Source organism: Cupressus sempervirens, chromosome 5 (assembly GCF_028749045.1).
Source record: "Cupressus sempervirens isolate cs-2001-9-10 chromosome 5, ASM2874904v1, whole genome shotgun sequence".
Taxonomy (NCBI): Eukaryota; Viridiplantae; Streptophyta; class Pinopsida; order Cupressales; family Cupressaceae; genus Cupressus; species Cupressus sempervirens.
In genome coordinates, this window is record NC_143122.1 from 376,640,588 (window position 1) to 376,657,945 (window position 17,358).

Consider the following 17,358-nt stretch of genomic DNA (forward strand, 5'->3'; position numbering starts at 1 on the left):
CTTAGTGTTGGTTACCTTCTTTCTCTTCGATTCATTATTGTTGATTCCCTTCTAGGTTCAGGGAGTTCTAGGTGGATCTGCACCGACATCTGCATTCTGTGTAATTTTTTCGCAGGTGGATCTACATCGGTTGAGTTCATTTTTGTAGAGAAGTAAGGCTATACTTGACTTTCTATCAGTCTTGGCATACCAGAGATCATATGGTGCATGTTTGTGAGGTTGCGGATTTACAGAAATTTACAAAAAATAGTTTAATGGTGGTGAAGAGAATCCAAACACCTTTACTTGGGTGTTTAAAAATGTTGAGAAATTACTATGTATTGATCCATATCTATGTGCATGCTGAGATTATTTTGAGGAAGATTAGACTACAAAGAGATAAGTATTTCATGCATATGAATTATAGATATATAATTAGTGTATGCTTTTAATACTGATCTCTGTTAAAGTCGATTTTATAAGTCATTAATATCTCTTTTGGTTGCAGAATGCAACAAGATAAGGAGTTCATATTCAAAGGAAGATGTTGAATTCAAAGGGAGCTTGTGATTTAGAGAAAGGATTCATTTGCGATCTCTTCTCGGTGATGAAATTAGTTCTTGATTAACAGGGAGTTTGAATCCCATCCATTCTTACATATGTTGTTAATATTTTAGTATAATAGTTTTTTTGAGACTCTTAATGGAAACAAGTCTTAGTTGTGATTGCATTTCTTGCTAATTATGAGTTCCTTTTCATGATAAATATAAGGTTAATCTAATAACTCTTTCACTTATGAGAGATTCATAGTGAGCATCATGTAGAGAGAGTTCATTATATCATCATGTTGAGAGTATTACAATAATAGATAATTGTCTATTATTAGTTAATGGTAATCTATTGTAAATATCTAGTTAGCTTTAAGTTAGCTTTCATTTTTTTAGCTTTCTCTGTTAGAATAGAATGTTTCTATTCTTTACGATTGTTTCCTAAAGAAACATCGTTTTATTCTTTTGTCTATAATGACCTTTTGGTCTCTATTAATAACAAGCAAGTATTTTACCAATTACCACCGTAATATGGTATCAAAGTCGATTCTTCAAAAAATTATAATTTCTTTTGAAATTATTTGTTTAAAAAAAAATTGTGATTATTTCTGAGTTTTCTTGTTTCACAAAAACCCAGCTAGGGTTTCTGTTCAAATTTTGGAGAATCATCAAAACAAATCATCGAATTTGTCGAAAAATTGCACCAGTAAAAGATTCAACTAGGGTTTTCAGTGAAATAAATCATCGAATTTGTCTAAAATTCTCCAAATCATGACTATTCACGTGTGCCAAACTAGTATCTGTTTCTGTGTGTGCCGAAATTTGGTGTCATTTTTTGTTGATATAAGGCAGCTCACAATTCTGCATTTTTGCAATTTTAGGGTGAAGAATCTATTCATTTTGTGTTGTCCCTGCAAAAAATGCCTCTTCCAACACCAACATTGTCCATTTTTAGGCTTTTTTTTACAACATTCTGTCATTTTTCTACAAATCTGAGCTTTCATGGCTACCGACTACGTTTTTCTCGAAACCCTAATTTTTGACCTTGAAAAAAAATTCATTGCAAAGTCTTAGTGGGTTTTTTGAGAGCTCAACTGGGTTGTCATCCATTTTTTCTGGATGCCTCATTTTTTGTGTCTCAATTTTTGAGCCAACGAATCCAGAAAATGACACCATATTTCTTCAAGAGTTTTTCAAGCTCTCTTCTGGGTCACTCTCTGATTTTTTCTAGGCCTTCCAATTTTTTCCTCAAAGAACGTGCCTTCATAGATTTTCACAATTTTTCATTGAAAAACGTGCCATGGCATCTCTAAGAAACATTCTCCTCGAGCATAACTCCAAATTCAATGGTCAAATTATGGCATTTGGAAGCAGTGAATCATTGCAATTTTTATATATCGGAATGCTGATCAACTTGTTCTAAGTGTTACGAAGTGTTCGACTTCTCTTGTTCTTGATCAAGATACATGGGATCTGAATAATCAAGAGGCAATGATGCTTCTCAAATTATCTGTGGCTGATGATCAGCTTTTTCAAATTCCATCCGGCAACACAACTACCGAGATCTGGACACATCTCAAAGGTCTTCATGAAACTTCTGACAAAAGCAGAACTTTCTTTTTGAAAAACGCTTTGTTTTCTATTCTCATGGATGAGTGCACCTCGCTCTAGGCATAGCTAAATTGGATTCAAGAAATCCATGATCAGTTACTTGCCATTGGTCGCAAGATGGAGGAAGAGGATATTGTGGTTATCACTCTTCGGAGTTTACCAAAGTCCTATGAGCATTTATTGAGACTCTCAGCATCACGTCTTCTAGTGTTGATTTGAAGTTCACTGATCTCTGCACACTGCTGCTTCAACAATCGGTGGAAACAACAATTCGGTAGTAGCTCCAATTCCACCTCCACAAAGCAAGCCTTTCCTGCGAAATCCTTTCAGAAGGATAAAGGCAAGTTTTAGCAGCCATCTCAGCAGAAGTCTTCTGCTTCAGCATTAGATGGTTCTCGAAAGAAGATCATTCAATACAACTACTGCCATGAAGGTTGAATGTAGGAAACGCTTAGCTACACAATATAAGCAATCAGGTTTGCAACCCAAACAGAACAATGCAGAGTATACTAAGCAGGCAGAATCTGCCTTTTACACCTTCATGGCTAAAAGACCTGCAGATCATGTGAAGTTGTTTGCCTAGTACATTAATTCAGGTGCCTCTCGTCATTTCACTCACCGCAGAGACTGGTTTACTAACTACCAGCCTTATTCAGACTCTGTTATTTTTGGTGGCGGAGAAGAGTACACAGTTGTCGGAAAAGGCAACATTCAAATTCAGTCTGCTAGGAGGAATCTCATATTCCTCGATGTGCACTATGTTCCAGGGATGGAGCTAAATCTACTCTCAGTCAGTCAGTTGCTACGACATTTTCCACACTTGGCAGTCACCTTCAGTTCGCATCAGTGCACCATCACTAATCAGGCGACTAAGTCTATTGTTGCAATGGGTCTTGAGGATCATGGTCTTTCCAGACTTACTGATTCTAGTGATTCTCAGGGCTTAGCTATGGCTGCTTGGCGGTCTTCTATCAGTACACTTTGGCATCAGCGATGTGGGCACTTAAATGTGCATTATCTCTCACAACTTGCTCAAGAGGAGCTTGTTTTTGGATTGCTAGAGATACAAACCAACAGCTTGGAGTTTGTGATGCATGCCAGGCTGGGAAGCAACATCGCACACCTTTCACTAGTGGTTTTTCATAGCGCGCTTCTCAGGCACTTCAGCTTGTTCATGCCGATATCTGCAACCCTATGGCCACTCCTTATGTTCTTGGGTCTAGGTATTTTCAATTGTTTGTTGATGATTTCAGTATAAAAATGTGGGTGTATTTCCTTAAAAAGAAATCAAATGCATTTCCTGTATTTCAGAAGTTTAAACCTTTAGTTGAAAAAGAGTCTGGGAAATCTATTATTACTCTTAGATCAGACAATGAGGGGGAATTTTGTTCTAATGTTTTCTCCAGCTTCTTGGATACACATGGCATCAAACGCCAATTGACCACACCCCACACGCGACAACAGAATAGTGTAGTTGAACGACAGAACAGGACAGTCACCGAGATGGCTCGATCCATGCTCGAACATAGACATGTTCCAAAGAAGTTTTGGGTAGAAGCAGTTAACACTACAGTTTATCTGTTGAACCAGTCACCCATAGTGGCGGTCAAAGGTAAGACTCCGGAAGAGGCCTAGTCAGGTCAGAAGCCTAGAATCAATCACCTGAAGGTTTTTGGCTCCCGTTCTTTTGTTTGGATCCCTAATGCATCACGCACCAAGTTGGATGCCAAGAGTCAAAAACTCATGCTTGTTGGATATAGTAGTCTTCACAAAGCCTACTGCCTGATCAATGTTGAGACATTTTGTCTCATCTACAGTCGTGATGTAGTCTTTGATGAGCAGCAAGGACCTTTCATGCCTGCTTCTCTTGTTCCTGATCCAGCAAACCAGCCTATGAAGGCTCATGATTTGGGAGTTCGTCTTTCATTAGGTCCACCTAATGGTAGGGCTCCAGTAGCTCCTACAACTCCACTTATACTAGCGATCCTATACAGACACCTCCAGCTTCTCCTGCAAGATCACTTCGCTTTGTAGATGCTTCACCTAAGTTTGATCCAGATTCTTCTCATGAGGAACCTGATCATCAAGCATCTCCTGATACTAATGTTGGTCATTCTCCTATTTGGCCTAAGCGGTGGGCTAAGACACTTGTTGATCTTCATGATGATGAGCTCATTGATGGGAGAATTGCTCAGAAAAAGAGCAAAACTACAAGTTCTGTTAACTTTTCTCTCATGGGCAACATTCACAGTGTGTTTGAACCTCAAACATATTTCAAGGCTGAAGAAATTTTAGAGTGGGAACAGGCCATGCAATCTGAACACTAGAGTCTGCTGAAGAACAACACCTGGGTTCTTTCTGATCTTCCATCAGGGAAGAAACCCATTAGCTACAAATGGGTTTACAAAATCAAATACAAATCGGATGGTACTTTGGACAAGTACAAAGCTCGCTTAGTGGCGAAGGGTTTTCTCAACGTCAGGGTATTGATTATGAGGAGACCTTTGCTCCTACTGCAAAGATGAGCACCATCAAATTAGTCCTAGCCATAGCAGTACAATTTGGTTGGAAAGTCCATCTGATGGACGTCAAGAGTACTTTCCTGAATGGTGATCTCCATGAAGAGGTCTACATGATGCAACCTTCTGGTTTCAAGGTTGCTGGTAAAGACCATCAAGTTCTCCGATTGGTAAAAACTCTCTATGGCTTGAAGCAAGCCCCTCGAGCATGGTACATCAAAATTAATAAGCACCTTAGTGATCAAGGCTTCAAGAGGATTTCTTTAGACTCAAATCTATACATCCAGACTACTGATAGTGGCATCATCCTTCTGATTATTTATGTGGATGATTCGATCATCACTAACAGCTTGGCATCTTTGATTCAGGGAATCAAACATAATTTATGCCATTCTTTTGATATGACTAACCTTGGGCTCATGCATTATTGCCTAGGTATTGAAGTTTGGCAATAGTCTTCTGGTATATTCATCTCTCAGTCCAAATATGCCAGGACCCTGTTAGACAAATTTTGTATGCAGGATTGCAAGCTTGCATCTACACCTATAGAAAAAGGTATGATTCTCCTTCCATTGATGATACTACATGCAGGCAACTAGTAGGCACCCTCATCTACCTCTTTGCTACTAAGCTTGATATCAGCTTCGCAGTCAGCTATAATTCATGCTTTATGATAGCTCCTAAGGTTGATCATTGGATGGTAGCAAAGTGTGTGCTTCATTATGTGAAGGGCACTTCGGATTATGGACTTCTGTAATCTCGAAGTTCTAATCCTAAACTTGGTGAGTTCACAGATTCAAATTGGGCGGGCTTCGTTGATGGTAAAAAGTCAACTTTTGGATATGTGTTCAATTTGAGATCCGGTGCAGTCACATGGACCAGTAAGAAGCAATAGGCAGTTTCTCTCTCCTGTACAGAGGCCTAATACAAAGGGATTGCTAAGGCAGGATGTGAAGTTGTTTGGCTTTGTCAGATGCTTGGGGATATGTAGATGTCACCAACAGGACCGAATACTCTGTTTGTTGATAATGAAGGCATTATCAAGTTAGCACGAAATCTAGTCTTCCATGAATGAACCAAGCATGTGGATGTTCATTGTCATTACATACGACAACTGGTTGAAGACGGGACTATAGATTTGCAGTATGTTCCTACTATTGATGCAGGAGCATCTTGCATGGGAAAATTTTTTTTTTTTTTTAAAATTGTAGAGGAGAGAGTGACGAAAATTAGAGGAGAAATAATAAAAAAATGAAAAAGGAGAAAAGAAAGGAAAAGGGGATTTCTATTTTCGAGGTGCATAGGTGGCATAATAGAAAAAATAAAAAATAAATGGTTGTCATTCCATTTATCAAGGTGTGTGGGTAGAATTCTAGAAAGTTATGAATATTGCAGAAAGTTGTGGATATTGTAGAAGGTTATGGAAGTTGTAGAAGGTTGTGGATATTGTGTAGGAGGAATTTTAGAAGGTTGTGGATAAGTCATGCATTGGGTGGTAAGTGCCTATTTAAGCAAGGCATATGAGCATTTCTAATCAAACTTGAGAAGTAGAAGTTGTGTAAGGTGAAGCTCAAGAAGTAGAAGCTTGGAAAGGTGAAAGCTTTGGAAGGAAAACTTGGAAAGGTGAAAGTTGTGGAAGGTGAAGCTTGGAGAGTTTCAAAGTGTGAAAGAGAAGGAGGAAGTGAAGAGTGAGTTTTCCTGAGTCTGTGGACAGAGCGCCGAATGTGAGGCAGTTTACAGCAGGATTGTGATAGAATTGTGAGTGTGTGAACAAAGCGCCGAATGTGAGGCAGTTTACACTTGGGTCTTGGATAAAGTTGGAGAAGAGCTAATGGCTGCGATTTAGAAACAAGAAGGTTATTTGGTAGCTTGCGAGCACAAGTTGAGATCTCAAGAGGTTTCTACTAGAGTGTGGATCTAGACTAGCTTAAGTTTGGATTGGATCTTGAGAGATCTTGCAAAAATGTTATTGTAATTGCTAAGAATTTTCAAGTTTAATAAAATTTCTTGGGAAGCATTTTATCTCTCTTTGTCTTCATATTGTAGCATTCTTGGTTGTGAGTTGGTAAGGGTGGTGTGGCCCTTTGCCAGTGGTATCAGAGCAGTACCGTCATCAACTATAGATCAGACTATAAAACATTCTCACCAAGCCTCTTGGTCCTGAAAAATTTGTCAATTTCAGAGGACAGCTTGTTGTTCTAGATAGATTAACCATTAAGGGAGGGTATTACGATAATAGATAATTGTCTATTATTAGTTAATGGTAATCTATTGTAAATATCTAGTTAGACTTAAGTTAGCTTTCTTTGTTAGAATAGAATGTTTCTATTCTTTACAATCGTTTCCTAAGGAAACATCGTTTTATTCTTTTGTATATAATGACCTTTTGGTCTCTGTTAATAACAAACAAGTATTTTACCAATTACTTTCATAATAGAGAGATTCTGTGATTGGAGTTGGAAGTCATGTTGAGAGTGTCCATGATTGTATCACGTTGAGGGAGTCCATGATAAAATGCTGGTTGTAAACCTTACTTACTTGTCATGTTGAGAGATTCCATCACAGCATCTACTTGAGTGAGTCTGTGATGAAAGGTGATTATGATCTTTGCAAGGTTGTCATGTTGAGAGATTCCATGACAGCATCGTATTGAGAAAGTCTGTGATGAAAGTTCATTGTGATTTTTTGTCAGTTTTTCAGGTTGAGTGGTTCCATGATTATGACAAGTCTACAATTAGTAAATTGTTGTCTTAGTGTCATGTTGAGAGATTCCATGACAACATTGTGATGAAAGCTAGTTGTGTTTCGTGCAGGGTTTTCATGTTGAGTCATTCCATGAATTTTATAGGATCCATGTGATTAGATTTTATCATTGACATTTTGATTGCAGCCTTGTGTGATTGTTCAGCTAAAGATCTATCTCTGACTAAAAGGGAGTGTTGGCGATTGTAGCTGCAATAGAGACCCTTATCTCTAGAAATATGTATGTTATTATCGTCATGATCACCTTCAGCTGAAGAGGACACTTAAGATTAAATTGTAATATTAAATATAAAGACATGTGTCATTCGACATGCATTAAGGCATGGAAATACGAAGAATTGTATTTGAAAATAAAGAATTATGTTTTGGGAAATTAAAGAGACCTTCGTTTAGAATGAGAAGAGTATCTCTTTACGTTATATATCACTTCAAGCGAAAGGCATTGTACACTTGAATTTCAGTATCAATAAAATGATCTTTTGTTGTGTGTGGCTGAGTTTTTCCATTCATTCTCAATGGGTTATCCTAGGATATTTCCGTGTCTTTCTTGCCTCTTTCTGGTTCATTATGTTGTTTAACTGATTTCTGTGTTAAAATCTAACATCTTTAGTGATGCAAAAATCAATAGGGTTGACCAAGTGGATAGAGAGGCGGAGGCAGTAGCCATGGCAAAGGAAGGTAAAGCATAAGCAAACACCTTGGATATTGGTGTGTGTCATTGAGATGAGAGAAAATATCATGGCTACATCATCATCCAGGAGGAGAGTCAAGTAATGCAAACTCCTTTGACCTATAAGCGTTGAGCTTCTGTTTTAATATTTGTTTAGAACCTTTAATGCCATGGATTTCATATTCAATGAGTTTTGTACATTTGATCTTATTCTATACCTAGATTCTAAATGTCATATTTCCTTTAGCTAAAATTTGAATTTATAATTCTGTGATTGGTGTATACTTGTGTATGATGAAAATAATTTCTATTTGATGATATTATTGTGTTTTTAAGGTTTATATATTAAAGGGTGCATGAATCCAGTTTTAAATCCTTAAAATATGAGTTTCTTGTGTTTTGCAATTTGCCCAAGTCCTAATTCAAGTTACAAGTCAACTCGCCAAATCCAAGTCTGTAATATTCCAAACTAGGATATTGCCTCAATCTGATTTGAGTTTTTGATTCTTGACATGCTTTGCTACATTTCATTGCAAAATAAAAACATGCAAAGGAAATGATATAGATTTCCAGGAAATAAGTGATCTTAAAGACAAATCTATCGAAAATGAGTCTGATCTAAAGCATGCAAGGCTGTTACATCAAGTGCACTAATGTTACAGAACATGCATAAAATGTACATGCAACATACTGATGCAGAGAAGGGGTCAACAACTACAAAACAATCACAAATAACCAATCCTTCAATCTCACAAAACATCCAATAGTGGGTTTTCCCTCTCAAACCTGCAAAGCTCCAAGTAGCCCATCAAACAGGGTTTTCCCAGCATAACTTTTGAAGCAATCATGGTATCAAAAATGTAAACACAGTTCACATACCCATTTGGAGTATATTCAACATATCTCAAAGTCAAGGTAGGATACTTTGTAAGGTATGCCTCAAAAATTGATTGTCCTTCTGCCAGTTATACCTAAAAGGGTTAATTTGAGGACTAGTGCTCTATGGCATCACCACAAAAAGGACTCCAGAGATCTTCCAACCACCTCCTTGCTCTGATGAGGCCCTGACACATCTAATAACATGCTCCACTCACTAACAAAGCATTTCCAAACTCCCTTTGTACAATTTGCTACTTTTCTTGGTTTCTTTGAACCCTAGGCAGAGTTGGAGTGGATTTCAACAAAGTGATGATATCTCCTTCAATACTTCACGAAATTCAATCAAACCAGAAGAAAAACAAAGCTAGAAAAAATCCTTCACATCATACATTCATCATTCATACCATACAAAGCAATGTAAGTCTATACATATGTGATAAAGATCTGCAGAATGTAGGAAAACGCGGAATTTTCACTGTGAAATGCACAAAAAAATCATATACACATAACTTTCACACAGCACCAAATAAGATCAATCGCTCCAGTCAGATTGTAGATAACATATTACAAAAGTTTCCTCAGATTTTTATAAAAACAAAAATTATGTTGTTTTTCCCAAAAGTGGTAACCCTAAGTACAGGTTCAGGCAAGTTTTTGTGATTTGCAATAACTTTCAAAATACTCAATGAACGAGCACCAAACCAAATGCAAATGAACGTTAGTTCACCCATCTATAAAACAAAACCAATCTCAGGACTGTACCAGTCCATACCATGTGAGCAGCAGCAATATTGTAGAAAAGAAATATAGAAATGGTATCCATATTGATTCAAATTTCATTCACATAATTAACCAACCCATCTCCAACCTTGGGATTTGTGTTTAACCTGTATTGATGCTATTACAATCACATTTCAACTTCCCTACTGATCATAACCTCTATTGTTAATACTAATGACACTTTGACAAGATTTGTTGCATTCGACAACTCTGTAACTTAAAAAATTTAACAATTTTGCATTATGACCCCAAAACATTCTAAAATGACCCAAATTGGCATCAAATGACCTTATTAGACCAAAATCACACTAAACTAGTCAAGTCCCAAACTAAGACCTCATTATTGAATTGGATGTCCTAACTTGTTCTGGGTGCTCTTGTACCATACTCCCATGGAAGAAATGATTCAAGTTCCACTTGAATGGAGGATAGCAACAGAAAACCATGTTTGAAATCTCTTGTCTGATGTCTTTCAGTCTTCACAAATTGTCGTCTTTGGAGCAGTTCCATGCTTGCTTCATCTTCACTTTAGGTTTCTTGAACACTTGGCAAAGGGAGTTGAACTTGTCAATATAAACATGTCCCCAATCTGCACTACTATCTTGTAACTGATTCTTTTTTCCTTGATGGATGGCATGCATGCCAATAGTACCTTGCTCTCCTTGAATGACTTGTTTCATTTTCACCTTAGGTTTCTCACCCCTCAAGCTTGCAATCTCAACAAGAGCATTCAGACTTCTCTTTTTATCTCTAACCATTAGGTCTTCAAACATAAGTTCTTCATCAGTTTCACTGCTCTCTACAACAAGAAATAAATTATATCTAACCTCCAATACCCCATTGTGAAATGCCCGCAATGAATGAACATATTCTTCACCCATAAAATCAGAAAATGCAACCATTATCTATATTGTATTTGTAACATCTTATTCACCATAGTCTGCTACATTTGTAAAATCGTCTTCATGTACTGTATGCATTTCTCCTTTTGATTTATGTTCTTTCCCATCTTCATCTTTATTTTTTGCACCTATAAACACACACTCACATATATTGTTAGAAATAAAACCTTGAGTCACAATGGACCCATTTTCTTCACATTTTCTCTCTTCCTCAGATGGCTTTTGCTTGTCCATCATCAACAAAGACTCTCCAAGGTCTGGTTTTATTGTATTTGCTTATCTTCTTCTCCTCTGAATGATCTTCTTGATGGGACACTTTACCTTATTTCTTATTGGCCAATACTAACCATTTTATTGGTTTGCTCTCTCAAGCAACTGCTGCCTCTCAAGATTCGTTCTTTCTTCCATTTTCTCCGAGGCTTGTCTTATCTCTTTTTTCTCTTGTTCTATATTCATTTGTTCTCTCTGCTCCTTTTTCTTTTGTATCTCCCTTTCCTCTCTTCTTGTCTCTTATTGCTTGCATGGTAACTCCTTAATCTGCAAGTCTCAACGAACTACTGTCCTCAACATTTCCATTCTTTTGGTATCTCAATACCTTCACACACACAACTATCCTCTACCCGACAAGATTCTAGAAGATTCAATATACAGACCTCTTCTACCCACTTCCACTTGGTGGAAGAAATCTGCACGCCTTCTACCCAGTTTAATCACTACTGGAGGATATAAGCCACCAGCTCTCAATTGTAAAGTTTTATAGATCTTGATTGGTGGAGACTAAGCAATGATATTTCAGTTTGATTTCCTTTGTTTGACAGACTTATTTGTTCTTTATGTGATTGCTTGATTTTCTTAATCTGATATAAACTGAGAACTTGTATTCTAATTTCAGTCTGAGATCTATATGCCAATGTTATTGATATGATCTGCAGATCAGAAATGAACCTAGTATAAATATACATTGAAACATAACCAAGTAGGGGCATGACCTTATGTGGTCATGCCTTAATATGTATAATACTACCTAAAATGTTCATAACTAAAACTAATTTGTTGATGATAGATTGTAATGTGTGTGTGTGTGTGTATATATATACTGTCAGTCAATTATAATAAACAGCAGATATAATACACACAGTGCTAACATCATTAACACTCCCTCTTTAGCAATGAGGGTTTGAAACAATTATATATATACAAGTACCACTCAACTGTGGTTAACAATTATGGTGTCCAGCAAAATCCGGCTCGAAGAACCATAATAATAATTTTCATAGTGTCCAGCAAAATCCTGCCCAAAGAACCATAATAATTTTCATGGTGTCCGACAAAATCCGGCCTGAAGAACCATAATTGTTATCAATGTGTCCGGCAAAATCTGGCCTGAAGAACAATGATAACACTTTCCTTCAACACTTTTGGTGTTAGAAGGTTGGTCATTTATTGATAAGATTGTCACCTTACAATAAAGACCTTAAAAACATGAGAAAGATCATCACCTTTCTTTTTACAAGTTTGAAAACAATCTAATTTTCAATATTCATGAATATATATAAATTTACAAATATGATTACAAATTCATCATACCAAGTTTACCTCTGAAGTACTCTATTTTCACTTTTGCAAGAGGTTTGGTAAAAATATCAACATTTTGATCATTTGTGCTGATATAGATCAGCTTGATCACATTCCTGTCAACCATGTCTCTGATATAGTGGTAAGGAATCTTGATGTGCTTTGACCGTTGTGGAACACAGGATTTGCGGAGAGTTTGATACAACTCTAATTGTCACAATGAATCACAGTGGAATCTAACTTCTTTCCAAATAATCCAAATAATGGCTTCTGTAACCATACTACTTCACATGCTCCCATGGACACTACCATGTATTTAGCTTCGGTGGAGCTCAAGGCAACTGTAGGTTGTTTTCTACTGAACCATGATATCATTGCAGATCCGAGACTAAAACAACAACTGGTTGTGCTTTTACGGTTTATGGAACAACCAGCCCAATCAGAATCAGTATAGCCTTAAAGTTTGATTTCAATATTTCTATATTTTACAAGACCAATAGTGCCATGTAGATATCTCAAAATATGTTTTGCAGCCATTAGATGTATTTTCTCAGGCTCACACATAAAGTGACTTAATACATTTGTGGCATAGTAGATATCGGGCCTAGTATTTACCAAATACATGAGAGATCCAATGATTTGTCTGTAGAGAGTTGGATCAATAGATTTTGAGTGTACCGCTTCCTCTTTTAGCTTGTGTAGATTAGTTTCCATTGGAGTTGCAAGTGGTTTGTTGTCCATCATCCCAAATCTAGTCAAGATATCCTGAGTGTATTTCCCTTGATTTAGAAATATGTAGTCTTTCTTTTGACATGCTTTTAGACCCAAAAAATAATGTAGTAAACATAGATCCTTCATTTCAAACTCAGCTGCAAAATCTTGTTTGCATCTTTCAATTAGATGATCATTTCCTATTATCAATAGATCATCAACATATAAAACAAGTATTAACGTATCATCATTAGAGATTTTGAAATATATGTTAGGATCAGCTTCATTCTTAGAGTATCCTAATTTGGTGAGGTAGCTGTCTATCCTTTCACACCAAGCTCAAGGTGCTTGTTTAAGGCCATACCAAGGCTTTATTGAGTTTACTCACATTTAGGTTTTTATTTTTTACAACAAAACCTTCAGGTTGTTCAATATATACTTTTTCATTAATGACTCTATTTAAAAATATAATCTTTACATCCATCTGATGTATCTTCCATCCTTTAGTTGTTGCAATCGCAATAATTGTCCTAATCGAAGTGTAACAAGCGACTGCAGCAAAAGTTTCTTCATAATCAATGCCTGCCTTCTCGGAAAACCCTCGAGCACAAACCTTGCTTTATGTTTCTCAATGCTTCCATCTACTGTATATTTAATTCTATATAGCCCCTTTGAAGAAACAACTAATTTGTCTTTTGGTCTGGGTACAATATCCCAGACGTCATTTTGTAGTATCAATTGATATTCTTCAACCATAGCGTCTTTCCATGCTTGACAAGTCAGGGCTTCTTCAACAGTTGTTGGTTCAGATTTAGCAAGCTTGGTTACTAAAGCAGTATAACAAGATTTGTTTCTGGTTTTCTTGCTTTTCCTGGAAATTTCATTTGGTTCAAGATTATTTTCTTCGATCATTTTTCTTGCCCATAATGGCTTTTTTTTGGTATTGGAGATGTCTCTATCTTCTATATCTAGTGATTGTTCATTTTCTTCTAATGTGTTCTCCCTCTGAATTTCAGTTTAAATATTTTCATTTAAGTTTGTAATGGGTGCATCTTCTGTATTTGTAGATAGTTTTAATACAGTGTTTTCCTTGAATATGACATCTCGGCTTACTTCAACTGATCTTTGTCTAGGAACATAAACTCTATACTCTTTTGAGTTTTCACTATACCCAATAAATATCCCTTTCTTTCTGGATGGTTCTAACTTAGTTCTTCTTTCTTTACGTATGTGGATATAAACAGGGCACCCAAAAATTCTAAGATGACTTAAATCAAGTTTATTTCCTGTAAAGACTTCTTCAGGTATTATGTTTTCTAGTATGGAATGAGGACATTTGTTTTGAATGTATACAGCAGTATTGGTGGCTTCCGCCCAAAATGAAAAATGTAGGTTTTGATCATAAAGCATGGCTTTAGCTGCTTCAAAAATGGTTCTATTCTTTCTTTCTGCTACCCCATTCTATTGCGGATTATAAGGTACTGTATACTCCCTCTTAATCCCAACAAAAGTACAAAAAGCTTTGAAATTTTCAAAAGGATATTCTCCCCCATTGTCAAATCTTAGAGTTTTAATTTTCTTAGAGGTTTGATTTTCAACAATTTCTTTGAATTCTTTAAATTTTGATAGGACCTCATTTGATTCTTTTACTTTTAGAAAGTAAATCCAAGGTTTTCTAGAATAATCATCAATGAATATTATGTAGTAAGAATAACCTCCTAGAGAAAGTGTTGGCATGGGTGCACATAAATCAAAGTGGACTAGTTCCAGGACTGATTTAGACTTGTGTTCAGTAGGAGGAAAAGGTTTTTTAATGTTCTTTTCTAGGGCACATCCTTTACAGATATCTCTGTGCTTCAAATTTAGGCTCGGTGTTCCAGACATGATTTTTCCTATATTTGGAAGTGAACTAAATCCAATATGTCCAAGTCTTCTATGCCAAACTTCATTAGAATCCGTCACTTCATGATTAAGAACTTGTTTTAAATGTTGCATAGTTTATATAATGTCCCATTATAGTGAGTATTTTTTAGATTAGAGTTTTTAGGCCAGTACAGGACTTTGTCTTCATTGAAGGTGACTTGAAATTCTTCATCAGCTAAACCAGAGATTGAAATTAGATTTCCTTTTATGCCTGGTATAAATAGAACATCTTTTAATTTTAGTGTGACTCCAGTTCTTAGTTGTATAGAATAGGTCCTAATTGCTTTGACTGGATGGGTGGAGTTGTCTCCAATAGTGACTCCTTTAGAAAGGTAATTTTCAAAGGTTTTAATTTTTTCTCTGAATCCTATTATATGCTGGGAAGCACCGCTATCTATTATCCACACATTTTCATTTGAGTTCATCTCATTTGATAAGGTGGAGTAGAATAATAGATTTTAATCTTTCTTTGTTTCGGCTAAAGAAGCTAAGATGATTTTCATTTCTGGACAATTTCTGAAAGTATGTCCAAGATTCTCACACTTGTAACATTTAACTTTGAAGAAATCATTTCTTTTGTAATTTTTATTCTCTTTCCTTTTGTCATAGTTCTTTCCTTTGAACTTCCTCTTTTTCCCTTTGTAATTTGAAACTAAGAAAAGAGCTTGATTTTCTCCCTCTTGATTTGATATGATCCCTCTAAAGATTAGCCTTGATTCTTCTAATATGCAATCATGCTTTAATTGATCAAAATGTGGTATAAAAGGTCTGTTGATTACTTGGATAAACGCTTCCCATGATAAGGGCAATCCTCTAAGTGCCATTATAGATAGTTCTTGATCTTCTACTTTGCTTCCAATAGAATTTAGATGATTTCTAATTACGGAGATCTTTCCAAAGTATGATGAGATTGTTTCTCCTTTACTCATTTTAATATTCATTAGTTGATTTTTTAGTGTAATCAATCTACTTGAGTTGTTGATTTCAAACATATCCTTACTTGTCTTGAATACTTCAAATGCCTTCTTTTGGTTTGATATGGATGGAAGAATATGATCTTTTACCGAATCCACAATGATTTTTCCCGCTTTATTATTTTGTCTTTTCCAAGTAGCTTTTCCTACCTCATCTTCAGGAATCGAAATGTTTGATTCAATAAAAGATTCTAATTCTAATCCTTCAAGAATTGTAGTAATTCGAATTTTCCAAGAAAAGAAATTTGCTGCTCCTTCGAATCTGTCCTTACTCTTACATTATTTGACATATTGTCCCTTTTATATATTCAAAAAATCAGTTTGATAGTCTCTCTACCAACTAGGCGCTGATAACATGTGAAGTTTTATAGATCTTGATTGGTGGAGACTAAGCAATGATATTTCAGTTTGATTTCCTTTGTTTGACAAACCTATTCGTTCTTTATGTGATTGCTTGATTTTCTTGATCTAATATAATCTGAGAACTTGTATTCTAATTTCAGTCTGAGATCTATATGACAATGTTATTGATATGATTTGCAGATGAGAAATGAACCTATATATATATTGAAATATAACCAAGTAGGGGTATGACCCTACGTGGTCATCCCTTAATACATATAATACTGCTTAATCTGTTCATAACTAAAACTAATTTGTTGATGACAGATTGTAATGTGTGTGTGTGTGTATATCAGAGTAACGAGAATCGCCATAAAATCGCCTGAATCGGCGATTCAGCAATTAGATTCAGCAATGGCGATTTTTTTGGAGTCGGAAATCGCCATTGCCGATTTCTTCAGGTGAATCGCCTGAATCGCCTAGAAAAATCGGCATGAATCGCCCGCGGCCAATAAAGTATAGAGTTGTAAAATTTAAAAAAATTGCTTGTTTTTTTTACTTTGTTTTTTATCTATTCTCTTTGTTATAACCCTAAAGGACCTTCTATTTGTTTAACATGAGTAGAAGAGAGGAAAAGTGAGAGAGAAGAAGAGAAAAGAAAAGCCATAGGTTTCTAACCGGCAAGAAGAAAGAGCACAAAAGAGATCAGCAATCCATTTGGGGAGCCCATCAATTGCATTGGGAGCATTAGGGAGCCAATCTCAACACTCCTCAACTCATTTGCAAGAGGTACGTGCTCTTTTTTTTTTTGCATGTTAGTGTATTATGCATTTTTTGTTAAATTTTTATAGTTTTCAAGATTTTTAGTTTAGATCTTGAATGTTCTTTATTTTTACTATGTTGCAAACTAGGGTTTGTTGTTTTGTAGCTTTTATTAGCTTCAAACTTTGATATTTTACATATAATTTTTTATTGCAGCAGCCTTTGCTTTCATTTTTTGCAAATTCGCAATGGGTAGAAAAGATGAATGTTGGAAATATAACAAAGAGTTTCCAGGAAGAACCAAATATCAAACAAAATGTATTTTTTGTAAAGAAAAAATAACTTCTGGGGGTATTTATAGATTGAAATACCACATTGCTGCTATACTTGGACACGATGTTACAATTTGCATTCACCAAA

At 35.9% G+C, this 17,358-nt stretch overlaps 1 protein-coding gene across 7 annotated transcripts in view; it reads right to left on the reverse strand.

Annotated features, from left to right (window-relative positions):
- Positions 1-17,358, reverse strand: part of LOC149556332 (uncharacterized) — a 136,824-nt gene that overhangs the window by 105,102 nt on the left and 14,364 nt on the right. The gene's annotated exons all lie outside the window — the stretch shown is intronic.